The following is an 18,998-nucleotide window of genomic DNA, read 5'->3' on the forward strand; positions in this document are numbered from 1 at the left end:
ATTTAACTCAATCACTTGAATTGTCTGTTTTTGGTTTTTTTTTTTCAAAACCCAAAAAGAAATTAAATTTCAATTGTTGTTTGTGATTGATTAGGATTTAGTTTTTATTTTGATGGAAATTGAAAAAAATTGAGTTTTGATTAATGATTTTTGTATTTGTTAATTAAGTTATGATTTTGTATTTGTTAATTATGTTATGATTTTGTATTTGTATTTGTGTTAGAATAATTAAGGTTTCTTTAAGGGTTACTAGTATTTTTACAATCTTTTAGACACCCCTTATCATTTTCTAGTGAGTGGATGAAGAAATCCATATATAGGCCCCAATTAAATGGCATAGGCCCCAATTTAACCAGGTTAAAAAGGACTCCACTAGCCAAGGACATACAACTAGGAATCCACTTTCTACCATGCATGCATATGAATGTGAAGGGGGTATATAATTTTTCTCCGGGCATAATTATCGACCCGAATATTTAGCCCTCATAGAAAATTGGTAATTAGGATTTGGAACGGAAGAAGAGAGCAAACCATGGTAGAAGAGAACATTCTTGCACCTCTTCGGTTCCATTCTTGACTTTTCGATGAACTTACATCTGAACCTATATTAAAAAATGGTCGGTGGCACTGTAGTGAAGTGGTAAAGTCATTGGATGATGATATCAGTGACTTGATTCGGAACTCGCTAGCACCAAATTTTTTACTGATCAAAAAAAGGAAAAAAACTATATTCAAAATTGAAAATGCTAATAACGCGTTTGGATACCAAAACCATAAGTCAGAAGAAAAATATTTTCTTTCACAAAAAATTGACTTTTTTTTACTTCTTGATTTCATTTTAAAACTTTATACTCAAACTAATTTCTTGTTTTTTGTACTCATAAGTAAAAAAAAAATAGTTTGCTATTGTACTAGTACAACCATTGCCACGGTGGGAGGGACAACCGAAGAAGAATATGAAGATGGGGTTTTTTTGTGACTACTTTCACCCCGTTTCAGAAAAAGTGATACTTTCGTTCAGTTTCAGAAAAGTGATACTTTCGTTCAGTTTCAGAAAAGTGATACTTTCATCCCGTTTCAAAAAAAGTGAAACTGGTGCATCCCTACATCGAACGACTTCATAGGAATATGAGCATCCACCGAACGGACCACACCTTACTTTATCAAGTATGAAACCAATCATTTCTTGCTTCGCATTGCTGAGCCAGATTTATATAAGTTATCATAAAGCCGTAATCACCTCCTGTTAGACACATTTTTGTGTCTGATATAATCTCAATTGTATATATTGTTAGTGCTCGATTTTGTATTTATTTTGGTTTTTTATGTCTTTGTAGGTGTTTTTGGAAAAATAAGATTTTGCGGCGAAATTGGCTCGAAAAGTGTTTTTTGCATTCATGGGAGGACATTTGCTATTCGGACTCTCACTTTGGATAAGGGTAACCTAATTACTAAGGGGCATCCCATTTCCAGGCAATTGTTAATCGCACCCCCTACTCTGGATAAGGGGCAACCATCTTCAACATTTCAAAAACCAGGTTTTGGCGGGAAACTAGGAGCAGTGAAGAACAGTTTTGGCAATCGTGATTTGGAGGAGTTTGAGGTCGATTAAACCTCTGATTTTCATAGGATAGACTCCTTATGGGTCTAGGAATCTGATATGGGTGTTGAAATCGATTAGACTGGGCTCAATCGACGGATTTTTCTCACAACAGAAAATATGGAAAGTCACGTGTGTGGCCTGTTTTAGGGAATTTTAGAGAGATTTAAGTGTTGTAAACCTTCCCAAATATTTGGTTCTATCTAAGGAAGAGTTTAGAATAAAAAGAAAAGCTCAGAAACGCGTAGAAATTCTAAAACTAGAAATTGCCGCAACTTGGACGTGAAGAGAAGGAAAGAGATTTTGGAAGATTTGGGAGAGATTTAATCGGTATTTTTGATATAAATAGATGTCTTGGGTCATATAGAATAGGTGTCGAGAGTTTGGGAACCTAAGGAGAGCCAGAGAAGAAGAAATCAGAGCTTTACCAAACTCTGTTTTTGCTGCTGCTGCTGCTGCTGAAGAGGAAGAACGCAAAGAACATTGACGCACGAGAAACAGTCGCAGAACAGTGTCGTTGTTTAACAGCTGAAGAACATTAAGTTGTGCAGGGCAGTCGTATTCTAGGGTCTTAGAATCAGCGACAAAGCAACAGTTTTTCTGTAACAGTTCTATTGTAACAGCTGTTTTGCAACACCAATACACTGTTGCGAACAGTCTGTGTTATTACTTTTCACTCTTTTAATCATCTTTTGAGCAACAAACACATATTTTGAGATCATCATTAATATGAGGAGCTAAACCCCATTGTTGAGGCGATAGAGGAAGCTATTTTTCCAACAAAAAGTGGTATATTCTATTTTATCTTTTTATTTGCAATAATTATATGATTATTTGCCTTGAACTATTATGGAATATGATTTTTATTTGAGTGATTTTGATCTATTTTGATGGAGTATGCTTAGTTTTAAGACTTTTGATGCTTCATACTTGGTATTTACAATTATTACTTTTGAAAATCTACTTGTTGCAATATTTTAGAATCAAATTAAACGAGAAAATTGCATAAATATAAGTGTTGGTTTAATCACTTTGAACTTGGAAAATAGTGGAATCTTAGCCTCAGTGTTTCTTTTAGTATTGATATTATCTTTGATTGAGTTTGCTTAATTTTTAGTGAGTTTTCTATTTTAATATTAGAATTTAAGTATAATTAATATCCTTCATAAGTCTGAGAATCGAACCACTTTTACCACTATTTCAAAACTACATCAATTTTTATGACAGTTACTCTCTATTTATCACAATTCAGAATATGACACGTTTCATAAAGAGCCACATTTACAGCAACGCTTATAACTATTACTGAATCCTTGCAACGATTGTCCCGACGACACGTGTCCTTTTCTGTCCCGCATAAAGTAATTGCCATTACTTTTGTAGCAATTACTCAAAGGACACGTGCCTTTCTGTTGTCTCGGTTTTTATAACGATTAAACTGTCACTCTCAATTGTAACAACAGTAAGATGATGACGCATGTTATTTTTACTTCACAATTTGTCATAGTAATAACTGTGACAATTCTTTCTGTTATAATTAAAAAAAATGGGTAGCCCAGATCATTTTCATGGACCTGGACATCCAGTTTACAGGCCTGAACAATTAAACCTGAAACACAGCAACAAATAAACCGAAACACATGCCTGCAATTTCGTATTTTTCGCATTCAATCTGCAATTTAGTATCCAGAAGCAAATGCGAACTCATTCTCTTTCATTATACAAACACATCCAAACCCTGCACTTCTCCAGTCCTTTGTTAATGTGCCATTAAAGTACTAGAGTATTCGCAAGTTTTCTCAAGAGATTGAACCTCATTCAACATGTATGAAATCCATTGCAAAAGGGCAAAGAGATAGGATCTCGTAGGTATTTCCCTCATACTGAAATCAAATAGAAGCAAGTTAGCAAAATGAACAAGGATTACTGAAAAATTTTCTACTTGACAATCACTTCACAACTTATTCTGTTGATTACAAACTTACCAAAAAATGGAAAAAGGTCCCTTAAAATCCAAACACACAACTTATGTACTTGTAAACTTTAATCTTTACTCTCAACTATTGTTTCAGCAAACACGAAACAACATTGGACTCCCAAAACCTTAAACATTCTTAGCAAAGAGTAAACCACAAGTTTGTTGGAAGACATTCTACAATTACTCTCTATTATGTATGGCTGCTATGGCACCTTACTTCAACTGTAAATTGGGCATAAAGATAAACTAATCTATCTTGAACTTTGAACAGAGTATGCTCTTGAACCTAATTAAGCTGACCAACTAATCCCCATATATTCAGTGAATAAAAACATGTGATCCATAAAACAACTTCCCTCATAGAATGCATTGTTATAATTGTTTCTATTACTATGTTGATGTCAGTTCACCACTTTTAGATATCACGGTATAATGTAGAAGATAAGTTTCATTGTTTATGTTCACACAACATGGGATGACCAACTAATCCACATATATTCAATGAATTATACAAGAGACCACGAAAAATATAGATCTGCCCAGTAGAATGCATTGTAGTCAAAGTGAGTAATCAATAGACTTACTTGTTATGATTCCTTCCTTCAAAGAGGTTCATACAAATAAGAATATCCACTACTTCCTGCAAACGAAAATCAATGTAATTAGTTTCTGGGATAACTTATACAAGTAAGAGTAATAAATATAGAACAATGTCTAGCTAACCCAGCAGAAATCAGTACAAGTTTATCAAGGTCTTTCTGAAACGGTAATTCAATAATTTTAAGCAACCAACTATGCAATCCATGAAATGTTTACATTCTCAACAGGAGGATCCAAGTAACTAGGGACTCCTATACAGCTTACTCAAGATCAGCACATCCATCTTGGTCAAAATGGCATACTTGAAGGTGCATGTAAGATACCTACAATAAGCAGAATATATATTTCTCAGGTCTCACAATCTTGCACAATCATAATATCTGAAAGCAACAATATAGGATACCTACTATCATATTAACTTTATCCATCTATTTTCTTTGAACGAAATCTGACTATTCTACCATACCGCAAGTTAGATAAGACAGCAGTAGCATCATTCACTATAGCCATTAGCCATCAACTGGATTACCATTACTAAACTACGTACACCAACCATCACCATGAAAAACAAAAGAACATATTTAGCGTCTCCAATGAACAATGTATCTAACCCTCAAGCATGTTTCGTGACTGACAGATGCAATACCTCGAAAAATAAAGGATGTTACCTCAGTAAAAGAAAACTATAGATCAGAAGCATGAATGATGGCTAAATGCAGATTCATGTTAAGGTCTACTCCTCTTACATACCCTATTAAAAACACTCAGAACATCACTGCCATTGCAAGAGTGACCTATTTGATCAATACAACAGAACTTTTGCAAGAAAAGGTCGGCCGAAGTCAAATAACACGAAGAAAATCGATTTTATAGAATGAAATAACAGGAAAAATATTGAACTACAGAGTTGAACAACAAGTTAACTTCTGCATAAAACAACAAATAATCTTTACAGTCTTCACTCAAAATAAGACTTGAAAGAAAAAGCTTCAATTCAAGAACCAATGTCACAGTTGAAAGCTTACATGAATGTGAACTTGTACATATATTTTGTTTCTCTCTACTAGTAACATGAATTACAGAGATTAAGACTAAATCATTTAACCAAAAAAAATACTAATTTTTCTAAGGAACTGAAAAACTAAAAAAAGACTTTCATAAGTGATTTCAATATTAATGTTGAAATATTTAATTTTTCACCTCAAGAAGACAAATTCATAGTTGAAATGTTAACAGACAACCAAGACTTATGCTTTAAAGGAGAAACGCTGAAACAAATGTTTCATTATGTGGATTATGTGCTCTAAGAAAATACTACCAACAAGCATCTAGTTCTACCAGCTTATAAGTTAATGCATTTCAAAACAAACAATAATAGGAACAATTGAAACATATTACTTACTAAGTGGTTATCTTTGACAAGCTCAATTGCATGAACATTTTGATGCAACTCCATATCCATAGATATATCTGTCTCGCGTTTATGGAATAAACCAAAAGATATTGACATTAAGAGTAGAAACAATACTTAACGAAGATGAAAACAGTACCAACATTACAACAACAAAAACAACTAATAGGTGATTCACTACAAACCGATACCTAATAGACATTGCACTTTTCAGGAGTTGATCTCCAACTCTCAACGAACCAGTGCCTAATAAACACTGGACAATGGACAAAATTAAATTTACACAACAGCGGAAAAGTGTACAGTTGCATAAAGTTTATACCTGACTATAGTTGGATCATATAGGCTCCAACTCATCAGTTGGAGGGGCAGCTTCAGATTCTTCCAGGATGGAAAATCGAGATGGACAACGTCCCATTTCAGAAATGCTCGAAGATCCTGCTTATTGATAATTCCATTGGGATTTATCTCCAGGGCTGCAATCACACTGCAACACAGTAAAGGAACTCTTCAATCGAATCAGTTTCTCAAGCTTGTTTACTAGGAAACGGTAGCTAATAGAATATGAATAAGCAAGTAATATAGATATAGAATACTGATAGAGCTTCAACAATCAAGGTTTAAGGTCCAAGTCTTACCCTTACATTCAAAAGTGGGAAATAAAGAACTTCTTAGTATCTCATATTCGAAATGGTTGGACAAGTGAGTTAACTTCGTCTACATTGGAGGTACCGAAACATGATAAAATCCAAGCTTGATGTGAGCTGATGGAGAGATGCTAAAATTAATGCCTGCACTATTTTAATACAAACTTGGATGTTTTGCAAGCCCATGTTTTCAGCACTTCACAGTCTAATCAATGTCATTTAGACGGCTACCCTGCAACAGCCAAAAAAATAGAACACCAAATAGTAACATCAATGACATGAAAGTGCAATACATATTACAAAACCAAGTACGATGAAGTGTAAACTCTAATCAATTGACATGAACGTAATAAGACTTCAGCAAGGACAACTACAAGTGAATACCACCTGTCATAGATACCCGGAGGTCTAAAAGAGGACGCAATTTTTCACTCAAATCATATATGCCTTCAATCATCACGCTGCAGGAGCTAGGCATTTCAACTGTCCTGTAAGGTCATCCATGTTGCAATGAACAACTTATCAAAGCCTTTCTGTATATAGGAGTTAAAATATAACACAGATCCTGAGATTTTTAGATAGGCCATGACAGCTCCCTGTTTTTTGTTTACACGAATACATACTTCTCATAAATTTGCAGTTGCACATAGTAACATTTGAAAGCAAAAATATACTTATCATATTAGCTCTATCAATCTAATTTCTGCGGGAAAAAAAGAAGATAATTATTTCTAATAGAGTGGGTAATCCCATCACCAAGCCCATACTTATATAATGAATCACCACCACAACCATCTCCATTAAATCACGTCGACCACCATCTCCATTACCAACCCCAAATACAACTACAGAAGGTATGCCGCCGTACACCTGACTAATATCATCGTTGTAACCCCAACAATGAGTAGTATGGAGTTGGTTAATCCTACTTTTAAAAGCAGAAGTAATGGATTAGTAAATACAATTACTTTGCTAAAGATATATATAAATCGAGTACAAATCGAGCTTACCCCAAAGATGTTGCGCTTGAGAACCCCCAAAATCCAATTCTTCTCGCTTCTCTGCTTTTCACTAATCTTCTCAACGATCACGGAGGTATGAAATGCGAGATTTCAACTTCTTGTACAGGTAATGGATTTAAAATGTATACATATTACGTGGGCAGGAAATGGAAAACTCACATTACCGCCCCTTTGTATTTCAAACCAACACATTGGTGACAACTTAAGAAGTCCTCTTCTTTCCTCTGTTTATTGACAACAAATAATTAATCTCAAAAAAAGAAAATCACATCAAAACAAGGCAATAAATTGTAAATCAAAATATAAATGTAAAAAGTGCTCACTTTGTTCTTCTTTGATATCTCCACAGAAATCTTTCTTTGCACATCCTTAGAAACCCATTCTGCAGAACAAGAAAAATAATGTGGAGGCGGTCTTCTTCTACTTCTTCTTCTGCTTATACTTATACTTCCACTAGCACAATTCTTCTTTTTCCTCTCCTCCTTCCACCCTGTATCTGAATCTTCTAAATCAATGATTCCACCTTCTGTTTTTTTTTTTTTTATCTTAAACCCTTAATCTCGTAAATTTCCCACTTTCCTCTCCTCTCTTCGCCTTAATTACACTGTTGAAATTCTCATTTTCCCGTTCCTCCTCCACGACACCATCATACCCTTGGAAGGAACATTAGTTTCTTATTATCTTCCCTCTTCATCTGCAACAACAACAAGAACAACAGTTGATAAATAACCAATGAAAATACACACAGTCATATCAATAAACAAAAGACTAATTTCTTACAAAAAAGAATCTTAATGAGTAAACCCTAATTCCCTGTGAAATCCAAAAATGAACCTTAAACATCCATCCATACTTCAATCAAGAACAAATCCCTCACTGATTATTCAATTTATACATCAATTACACACAACTCAGAGTTAACTTTAGAAACCCTAAATCAACTTACCATTTTTGCTGAGTTAAATAACACCTGATTTAACAGCACCACCATGAATCATCAGGATTCTCAACAGATCCATCATCCTTTCATGATTTTCACATCAAGAACAAACCCTAACCCTATCTCTCTCCCTGATACATCATCTCTCACAGAGAACCTAAAACTCCTACTCGTGCTCCTTCATACATCAAAAATTACATCATTACCTCTCATCATCTATACAGATTCATTCTCTATTTTCCTATAATAATTTTCACTTCTCAGAATCGCCTCAGAGAAAAAGAGAAAATAGAGAAGAAGAAAAAAATGAGTGAATGGTCGAGAGAGAGGATAGAAAAAACCTAAGGATAAGGTGGGGGGAGGAAACATCATCTAGTTCTTTTTGTCGTGGGTGGGAAAATCTGTCAAGCATGTGAATGGCACACGCACAATAAAGGTGTTACGACCCAAAGTGTGACCAAGTATGTGAATAACACGCATAGAAAATAAATTGTAAGAAATAACTTACATTTTTTCTCAAATCGGAGTTAGGGTTCAGAGAAATTACGTCCGTGAATAACAAAGAAATTAGGTTAGAGATGAAGTTAGGTTTTGTTTTTTCTTCGTTAGAGAGACGTTAGGATTTGAGAAAGATTAGGGTTCTTAATTTGAAGATTTGAGAAAGACGAGAGGCTTTTTTTTTTTTTTTGTTAGAGGATTTGAGAGAGACGAGGGGATTTGAGATGATACAATATCTCAATATTTTGTCTGACAAGGAAATATATATCTAAGAAACTACTTACCTAAATATCTTCACAATGTTTGACTTGATCATAATATATTGTACATAATATTTTGTTCACATATGCACTGTCATCACCACCTTCATCGCACATACACGTACATGATATTCCAACACAACATATAGGTATTGTTCTACGGTCGACACTCTTCTTGTTGTGTAATGCTGCAGAGGAATATATTGAACATCTTTCCATCCACTGCTATTGGTCTAGGCATATATGAGAGTAGTTTTTCATTTCTTTTATGCATGTTAAGTGTGTAACTAGATTTGTGCCCGTGCTACGCATCGGACATATTTTTTCCTTTAACTTGGTCTGTACGGGGCATCGCTCCGCCTCGTGGCGATGTATTTTGATTTGGTGTGGCGAGGCAAATACATTAAATAGGTGAAGAAAATATACAAATTTTAATTATTTTTTCTTTTTAACTTGGTGTGCGTGGGGCTTCGCCTGCCCCGTGACAATGCATTTTTGATTTGGTGTGCGCGGGGCTTGACCCCACCCCGTGGCAATGTTTTTTTATTTGGTGTGTGCGGCGCTTCGCCCCCCGAACAGGAACTTTCTATGTCAATTCGAGAAAGTGTCTATCTATGTCCATTCAACGTTGATGACCTGTGATACCTCGAGACGACAGGTTTTTCTAAATAATTTTTTATGTGAGAGGCTCCCCGGGGTCTTGCCAAACCTGGTTTCCATGTTGATCAGGGCAAATGTATTTTTTATTTGGTGTGGCAGGGAAAATACATTTAATAGGTGGAGAATATGTGCAGATTATAATTATTTATTTTCGTAGAAAATATGCGGATTTTTTTCCCCTTTATATGTTAATTTGGAAAAGATAGTCCTAATATAGTATTATTACTCAATTTCCAAATTGAATTTGGACTTTCATAAAATTTCAAACACGGTAAGTTAGGTTTTCTTTTTAAGTTTGTAATTGTTAAATCAGTCATAAGTTGCGAAGTATCCTCATATAATATTGTCAAATTGAATTTGGTTTCCTTGTTTTAATTTTTTCCTGTTCTTTTTAAATTTAAACCGATCATACGTTGCCAAGTGTCCTCACTAAAACGCTCGTTTCGCAAAACTCAAAAAAGACCTATTTCGTCCAATAAAAAGCGAAGATTTCCTCACCATTCAACATGGGAGATTTATTTGTGCATGTTTAATGATTACTACGAAATCTACATAGGGTTAAGCCTATAAGTTAGTAGGGACCTACGACCCTTGGTCAAATTAGCGAGTGGCCCTTTATATGCAGGAGAAATCATCAAAGTAAAATATAAAAGTATGTTTCCCCTCTTGCTGCAATAGTACCAATTGATATAACATAATAAATGAGACAGAATGGAAGAAAGGTAAAAGCCAAAATACTTTAGGAGGACAATGGGTATAAATGTTATTGCTACAATTCTGACCGTTGTTGTGTGGTTGTACATATATTTTGTGGCAACTACATAAGAGAAATTGAACAACCTCCTATAGGAGGTGAGCTTTAAGTGGTCGATGAGTTGACGTATTATCACTTACACTGTTATTGTTAAAATTAGTGCATGTGAGAGCCCCCACCCAGTGACAACCTGAAGCGAAGTAAAAAATATAGCTAATCAGTTGCAAGTGATTGATGCACTATATATTACCTGAGGTTTAAAAATAAAAAGTTTGTTGATTTATGCCAGTACCCAAATCAATTGAATCCAATAACTTAACTGTTCCTTCAGTTGTGCCTCCATTTCGGTTCTACTGAAACTCTTAACATCAGTTGTGTGTAGTGCAATTCAATAGCAAAATTTACAATTAAGCCCAATCTATCAAATTTAATTAACAAAGATAAACAAATTAAACAGAACAAAACCCAAAACTCACCGAAAAGTCGCTGTATCGGGTCTAATTATAAGCAAATATGCATAATTAATTCTTCAACCACGAACCTGTTTTAGACCCTCTCGATGCCAATTCGGTAATATTAAACGAATAATGCTATCTCTAAAGGGTTCTATGAATTAACATAACACGGCGCAACAATTCAAATACTGTAAGTACTGAGTTTAAAGTCAGGTGGGTTATGAATCAATCATTTGAATTTTAAAACAATATTTTTCTGCAAAGATGATCAACACTCAACAGTAACAAACATTATGAGTTAAGCTAATGCGCATGGGTTTGCATGTATCATAGAAGTCAAGCTCACCAAGTATAATGTCAGCAACGCTTGGAGGTGGTGCATCGTGCGCCATTAAAGACTAAAGTATATGTCATGGTACCTCCACAATCACCAGTTACACAATGGCCATCACAATTGGCCTTAAAGATGGCCTATGATCACTTCATCAGCTCCAACTACGACTTCTGTTGTTTTTTTTTACGTGTTTGTGTATACCTTATACAAATCCAGAAAGGCACATAGCAAATAACTTAGTTATCGAATTAAGAAAGTCCAGAAAGTATATGTTTTTATGTTATATTATGATGCGAATGAAATTCCATATTATTTGATCATCCCCATCAACTAATTTCTCGCTTAAACACTAATCCAGATCAGTGAATATTACCCAATATTCAGTTCTTTCTCCACTTAAAATTCTTCTTTAACTCTTGGTGAATGGTGAACGGTGAACGAACCCATAGCAGCGACTCAGTGGAACTAAGATGGTGACTGTTCGGGCTCTCTGTCGGACACGTTGTGTGTCTTTCAACGGGTGCCCTTGTATAAAACACCGGGGAACAATCAGGTTGAAGAGGCGATATTGAAAACCCATAATCAAATCAAACCAACAACCCCAGTAATGAAATAACGTATAAACATAAAGAGAACAATAAGAAGAAAACAAAACGAAAACCTAACGATATAATTCTAGGTTTATATATATTACCTGATTCTGCTTTGCCTCATAAAATAAAATCCCTGAAAAAAATCAACAAACTGTAATTTGGAATCCGAACAGAGATAAAAGAATGCGCAAAAGAAAAGAAGCAAAAATGCAAAATTCTAAGGTTCTGTTGGAGTAATACTGGGAGGAAGGAATTTAGTTGGAAATTGTTTTAACGTTAGGAGACACCTTTATCAAAGGTAAGCATAGCAATATTATCAGCGTCCTATCAGCAAACCAAAGGAGCAGACGGACGTATACATCATAGTTGGAAGTCTTCTTACACAGTACTGCATAGACTTCTTATACAGTCGTGCATAGACTAAAGAAACTTGGGAATCCATAATTTTGGTATTTGTTTAAAATCAAAATCTGGTGAGGTATTAAGAAACGCTCCATGGGGTGGCCGAAATGTTAACCGAAGCTTACCAAAATCAGGAAACCCAACGATCGGACGGACGTCTATATAAAACATATAACGAATCAATCCGCACTGTGGGATGACGAAATCGATGGCCTTATTTATAAGGCTACACACGATTTTTGAATTCTAAACTGATTTGGTTTCCTATTTTTAATCTTTTTCCTATTTTTTTAAAATTTAAACACATCGTACGTTTCCAAGTGTTCTCACCAAAACGCTCGTTTCACAAAACTTAAAAAAAGCTTATTTCGACCAGTAAGAAGCGAGGGTTTCCTCACCGTTCAACGTGAGATCTTTATTTGTCTAGGCCTTTAAGTCTTTAGATGCCTTATGCTCTTAAGGGTCTATTCAATTGTTGGAGATTAGTAGGATTCAGTTAAAAGAAATCTGTTATTTAACAGTTAATACATTACGCGATGGTGTATGAGTTGGGGAAGGGGAAGAAAGCTAGAGTGCACGATGGCAGAATGAAGTTGAGCTATGAACTTCTTGTAAGAACCCTCAAACTCGTCAACACGATTAGACCGGTCAAGTGTCGATTTAGCCGATAATGACTCGATTAATTTAACACGAACGTTAATTAACAGAAATTAATCTAATCACGATCTAGATACAAAATTAGCATTGAATAGATCTCGAAAAGTTACGTAGAATGGACTACTCAAGTGTCTCAATCGGATAGCGGACAAAGAAGATACGAGACCCGAAACATGGAATAGAATTCGGTCAAATTTCCGTTGACCATCACCGTTGACCGACGAATCTTGACCTGACCAGGACCTCTAGGTAGTACAAAGTTATCCCTTAGTAATTTTTGTGTTTGGTAACATTAGAAATTTATTATTCAAGATTAAGGGCTAATTATGTTTAGGTTAGGTTAATTCCCTAATTACGTTAGTTAATCAAATAGATATTTTGATTATTTGAAAGTTATCGTTTGGAAACTTAAGAAGCTGCTGCTGTTAGTCAGACAAGGTGGTGTCGATGTTAGAAATGAGTAGAGGTGAGTCAGTGAGAGTGAAAGAAAGTTTAGGTTATAAATTTAAGAAGAAATAGAAAAAGAACGATGCTAGAGTCGATGAAGGTGATAAAAAGGAAAGGATTAAGAGTTGATGGATTGTTTAGAGAATAGAGAGTGCTGCTGATGATAAGATCTTATGGCATGGATAAGATACCAAGGATCATGTTACAGAGAATAGAGAGTGGTGCTGATGATGATGACTTTGTACATGAAGAAGAGAAGCTTATGTATATAGTGCTCATGGTGATTATCATTACAAGGAGACGATGGAAACTTGTTAAAATAATCAAGGTAACCTTTATAATTGATCCTAGTGTGTTTATAACGTTTGGGTATCTCTTAATTAAGCAAATTAGTTAGAAATCAATCAAGTTCTTTATGCATGAAAACTATTATTTTATGTGCTTGGTATTTTTTTCACTGGCCAATATCTAGAGACGAGTTTAGGTATCGTAGAGGAATAAATAGATGTATCCCTATAAACGAGATTTGTAGTACGCCGGGTGGGATTTATGTTGATATAAAGCCTGTTTCGTTTGGTTGAGTATCGAGTGAGATATAGATTCCGTAAAACTAGCCGACGCAGCTGAAACCAGGGTAAACAGTCACGATGGTCAATAAGTATGAGATGTTCTTGATAGGTTCGAATGAGTATTAGAAAATATTCAGTAAACCAAATTTGTAGATGGTGACCCCGTGATTCTTAGGAATCTAAGTTTTATACTTTTGGAGCTGTATAGATTAATATGGATACTTTAGAAGTTGACCCCGTAAAATGTTTTCTAGTGAAGAGTTGGAATAATTTCAGAGTTTTGTGAAGAAGATGATAACTGACTCAGTCAAATCAGTGAGTCAGCCGAGTCAGTTGGGTCGGGTTAGAGAAAGGGGTTAATGGGTCGGGTCGTGGTTCGACCCGATGGGTCAGTCGATCGATTGGTAGGTCTGATTAGTGGGCCGTTCCGGGTTAGGCCCATGAGCTTGGGCTTAGGGCCAGAAATCTTAATTAGTGTTTTTGGACCACTTATGTTCTGAGTTAGTTTCCGGTTCCTTCTGAAAAGTTGTAGAGTTTTTCGAGAGCTTTCTAGTGACACCCAATTTGACCCTATTTGAATAAGTAGATATTGTTTTATACCAAAATTATTTATTACCAGGTTATAGAACCATTATTAGAACTAGAACCGTTATTTGACTTAGCCTATAAATGGAGACTTGTATGAGATTATTTTATGAGCCTTGTATGAGCCTTTTGGCTAATATTTAGAGTGCTTGTGTGATTAACAGTTAGTTATTAACAACGATCGATTCAAAGGATGAACCAGTGGATCGTGGATCTCGAGGTAGGCGTGGCTTGTCATCAAAAGAGGTGGGAATACTTTAACTCTCTTGTGATCATTGTTGTTTTCTTTCACAAAAGTTTATGTTTAACAAATTCATGCAATGTCTTATCGTGTATTCCATGCATTGTTTATTTAAAATTCCGAAAATTCTTTTATTACTTTTAATCTTTCCATTGCTTGGAAAGGAATTGTAATGCTTTGTTTGTCTTGATGAATTATTTGGGAAATAAGAATTTCCATTTGTATGCCTAATAGGTGTGTAAGGAATTGGTCGACACCTATTAGGAAAATGATAGGTGTGTAAGGAATTGGTCGACACCTATTTGGAAATAAGAGTTTCCATGTGTGGTATATAGGATACTACTCCTTCATTTATATCTACATGAATTCGAGTTTTTATGCGTATTAGGTGTGTACGGAATTGGTCGACACCAGTATAAACTAATAGGGTGTGTAAGGAATTGGTCGACACTCAATATAGTACATTGGATTAGACAGCTGCTAGTTTAGGGGCGCTACACTTCTAATGACACTGAAACAAGACATTAGCTTCTGGAGCTTTCCGAAAGAAGTTTTTAAGGATACCATTGTTTCTTTGTAATTTTCTTGATAATTGTTATGAAGAAAGCCACTTTTACCAGAGGGAAAATAGATTTCAAGGTGGATTTAAAAAGAATAAATCTGATAATAAAACATCTAATAATAATACTTCCTTGAGACCTGCAGATATTCTTGTTTACTGTTGTGAGAATGGTTGGGATGTATGTTTCGATATCACTGGTGTTTCACCTTTCACTAGATGTGAGGTTTGTACTTGCATACCTGGTAATGTCATTTCTAGCGCTACTTCACGTAAACGGAATAAATACTTATACAAGTGCTCCTTCCATGGTTATGGTTTTGGGATTTTAGCTTTCTCGACTTTGGGTGAACTAGGCGAAGAAACAATCAATTTCTTGAAGATGTTAAAAAGTTGTATCACGAGCCACGACGCGAGCTATAAATAGGCGGTACTCTTTTTTTTAATTATCAGGCTATCCACCAACTTATTGTGTAATAATTTTAAATAAATTTTTCTAAACCAATAAGATATTTTGGAGCATGGTTCTGGCGATTTCCCTGGTGACTGAAAAGCAGGTTCATTCACCAGATTCATCACACTTTTTTCTTCTTTATTTTTCGATTTTGTTTTTCATTTTATTTCGTCCATTCTTTGTTTTCTTTACACGCTGTTTTCAGTGATTTTCCTTTTTCGTTCTTTTTTAGGGTTTAAGTTTTTGTTTTTAGGGTTTTTCGATGGAAGTCATGAATAGAGTTACCATATCTTTTGTTCCACGTAATCATCCTCTCCCATCTTCTACTTCACATAATATTGAGCAGCAGCTTCCATCTTCATCTTCTCAAAATGGTGTACATCTACCATCCCTTTATTCTCAGATTGATTCACTTGTATGTTCCTCTATCAGTTCTCCACCTTTCTCTATAGCAGACGCGGGTTGTTATTGTCACTGCCCATTCAAAAATTGCGATGGTTGCCATGATGGGGTGAACGAAAGGGGTTATGCTAAGGGTACGTTCTTCAAACATTTACACGATAAGAATTTTTTCTCGGACGATAACAAGAACATCTGCAGTGGTTTGATTTCCAGTGACTTACATATATATCATGCTTGGGAAACTGTTCTTTTTCGTTTACGAATGTGGTTATGTGGTAAGTGTATGCATTTACATACATGCATGGAAGATGCCTTGTAAAGGGAAGGATGGAACTGTTCATATTGATATCATTGCAGGTCCTCTTAACGGATCAACTGCTAATTTTGTTTTTTATGGTTTATCCAAACCAGTTGAGGTCAGAGATGAATGTGTGGTTAATAATGTGGAAGATGAGCTTGTTTCCCTCTCACCAGAGTTACTGAATGCAGCGTTTCAACAGAAATTCACCACTGCCACCTGCATTCCCCACCAATGTAGACTCAATTTCTCAAGGACCCTGAAGGCTTGCCTGGAAAAATTTCTAGTTAACCCAGCTAGTATGTCTGCATGGATACAACTCATCCTTCTTCCTATTTGCACTTTGTCTTTGTACAAATCCAAATCATCAACTGAGGAGAGGTCCAACAACAGGAAACGTCTTAAAATTGCTGCAATCAATCATGCTTTATATGTTTGGAAGTAGAACGATGGCTGCTTAAAGGTTAATTAACAGGTTGCTGCAACAGCCTCTTACAGGTGCGAAACAGGTTGTTCAAAAGAAGCAGCAGGTGGCCACTATGAATGCATGCCGTAAAAAATTGAGTTGTGGAACTTCTCAGCTGCAATCCGAGTATTATATTCAAATGGTGTCGCTCCCCGTGATGAAGCTACTTACTTATAATTGTTACAGAAACATCCAGATGCACCTCCACCTTTCGTGCAGAGTGAGTCTATCTCTGTTGATCCCATTGTCGTAACACGATCTGTTTTTAATGCCATCAAGAGTTTCCCTAAAGGAAACTCTTGCGGACAAGACGGTTTACGTGAAAAATACCTAATGGATGCTTTGAGTGGGGCAGCAACGGATGATTTGTTGCCTTCAATTACAAGGGTTTTCAACCTTTGGTTGGAAGGAAGATGCCCCAATGGTTTAGGTGAGTTCATAGCCAGTGCACCATTAACACCATTACTCAAACCGGTGGCCAACTTAGGCCTATTGCAGTTGGTACAGTTTGGCGCAGACTAGTCTCTAAAGTGGATGTTTTCTCTGTCCGCAAGGACATGACATCATATTTGGGGGGTTACCAATTCGGTGTTGGTGTACCAGTTGGGGGTGAGAGTATTTTACATGTTGTAAACGGCCTCCTAGAGTTGAAGGGTAACTCCGACAAGATGTAAATGCTTCTTATTGACTTCTCTAACGCTTTCACCATGGTTTTTAGATCTCATCTCATAAAGGAGGTTCGACTTCATTGTCCAGGTATTTCTCAATGGGTATAATTTTGTTACACCAAGCCGGCTAGGCTCTATTTTGACCAATATATTTTTTCTTCTACTCTCGGTGTCCAACAAGGTGATCTTCTTGGTACCCTTTTGTTTGCTTTGACAATTCATCTCCTTGTGAAATCTATTGCTTCCCGTTGGAAGTTGGATTTGCATGCGTGGTACCTTGATAACGGTACAATTATTGATGATACACTCAAGGTGGCTAAGGTTTTGAGAATAATAGAAACTGAAGGTCCAAGTAGGGGTTTGCATCTCAATATAAAGAAAACAAAGGTTTTTTGGCCTTCCTGTGATCCTAGAAGTACTAATGAAGGTGTATTCCCCAGGATATCGGTAGACCTATTAATGTTGTTAAGCTTTTGGGTAGTCCGGTGAGTTTGGATCTGAATTTTATTAGTGATATGATGTTCAGCAGGGTGAACAAGACTGTTCAACTAATGTTTGCCATCAAGAAACTCAAGGACCCTCAAAGTAAAATGCTATTACTTTGCAATTGTACCGGTGTGTCCAGATTATATTTTGTTATGCGAACTACTAATCCTGCAGCTCTTCAACAAGCCACTGAACTTTTTGATGATCATTTGTTCCAGTATTTGAGAATCTTAATTACTGGCGACGGTGCGGAGTTTGGGCCATTGCAGCAGAGACTAGATACCTTTCCTATCAAATATGGGGGCCTGGGTATTTATATTATGGCGGACACTCGTACCTAATGCTATCTTTCCTCTCAGGGACAGACTGCTTCGGTGCAAAAGGTGATTCTTGGTAACTTATTCTCAACCGAAAAAGGTTCCGCTTATCATTTGGCTCTTCAGAATTTTATCCAGGTTTGTGGATTACCTTCTAGCTACTGTGTCGATGATACTTCCCCTCTTTCCATGCATTCTATGACAGTTACTTATTTTGACGTTGTTAAGAAGCAAATCCCTAACAAATTTTCTATGTTTGCAAGAGATTCCATTCTGTGTCAATGTAACCGTTTCAAACATGCACATGATTATCTATTGGCTGTACCCGTTAGTGGGCTTAATCAATGCCTCAGACCTAGACAGTTCAGAGTTGTTCTTTGCTATCGCTTTGGCATCCCCTGTTTGTTGAGAATGGTTTGTGATCAAGTTGTAATAGATCTATGGACATCTTCGGTGATCATGTGCTCCATTGTGATAAAGATGTTGGACTCAAGTTCCGACATGACCTTCCACGTGATGTCATTGCTGAAATTTGTTACAAGGCTGGTGTGCCTGCACGTAAAGAAGTTTCTCTTGGGTTTTTGTCCGACAATGACAAGGATTTACGTCCTGCAAACATCCTTCTTTAAAACTGGATAAATGGTCAAGATGTTTGTATGGATGTCACAGGCATCTCACCCTTCACTAGCGAAGGT

This window comes from Papaver somniferum, unplaced genomic scaffold, assembly GCF_003573695.1.
Source record: "Papaver somniferum cultivar HN1 unplaced genomic scaffold, ASM357369v1 unplaced-scaffold_10, whole genome shotgun sequence".
Taxonomy (NCBI): domain Eukaryota; kingdom Viridiplantae; phylum Streptophyta; class Magnoliopsida; order Ranunculales; family Papaveraceae; genus Papaver; species Papaver somniferum.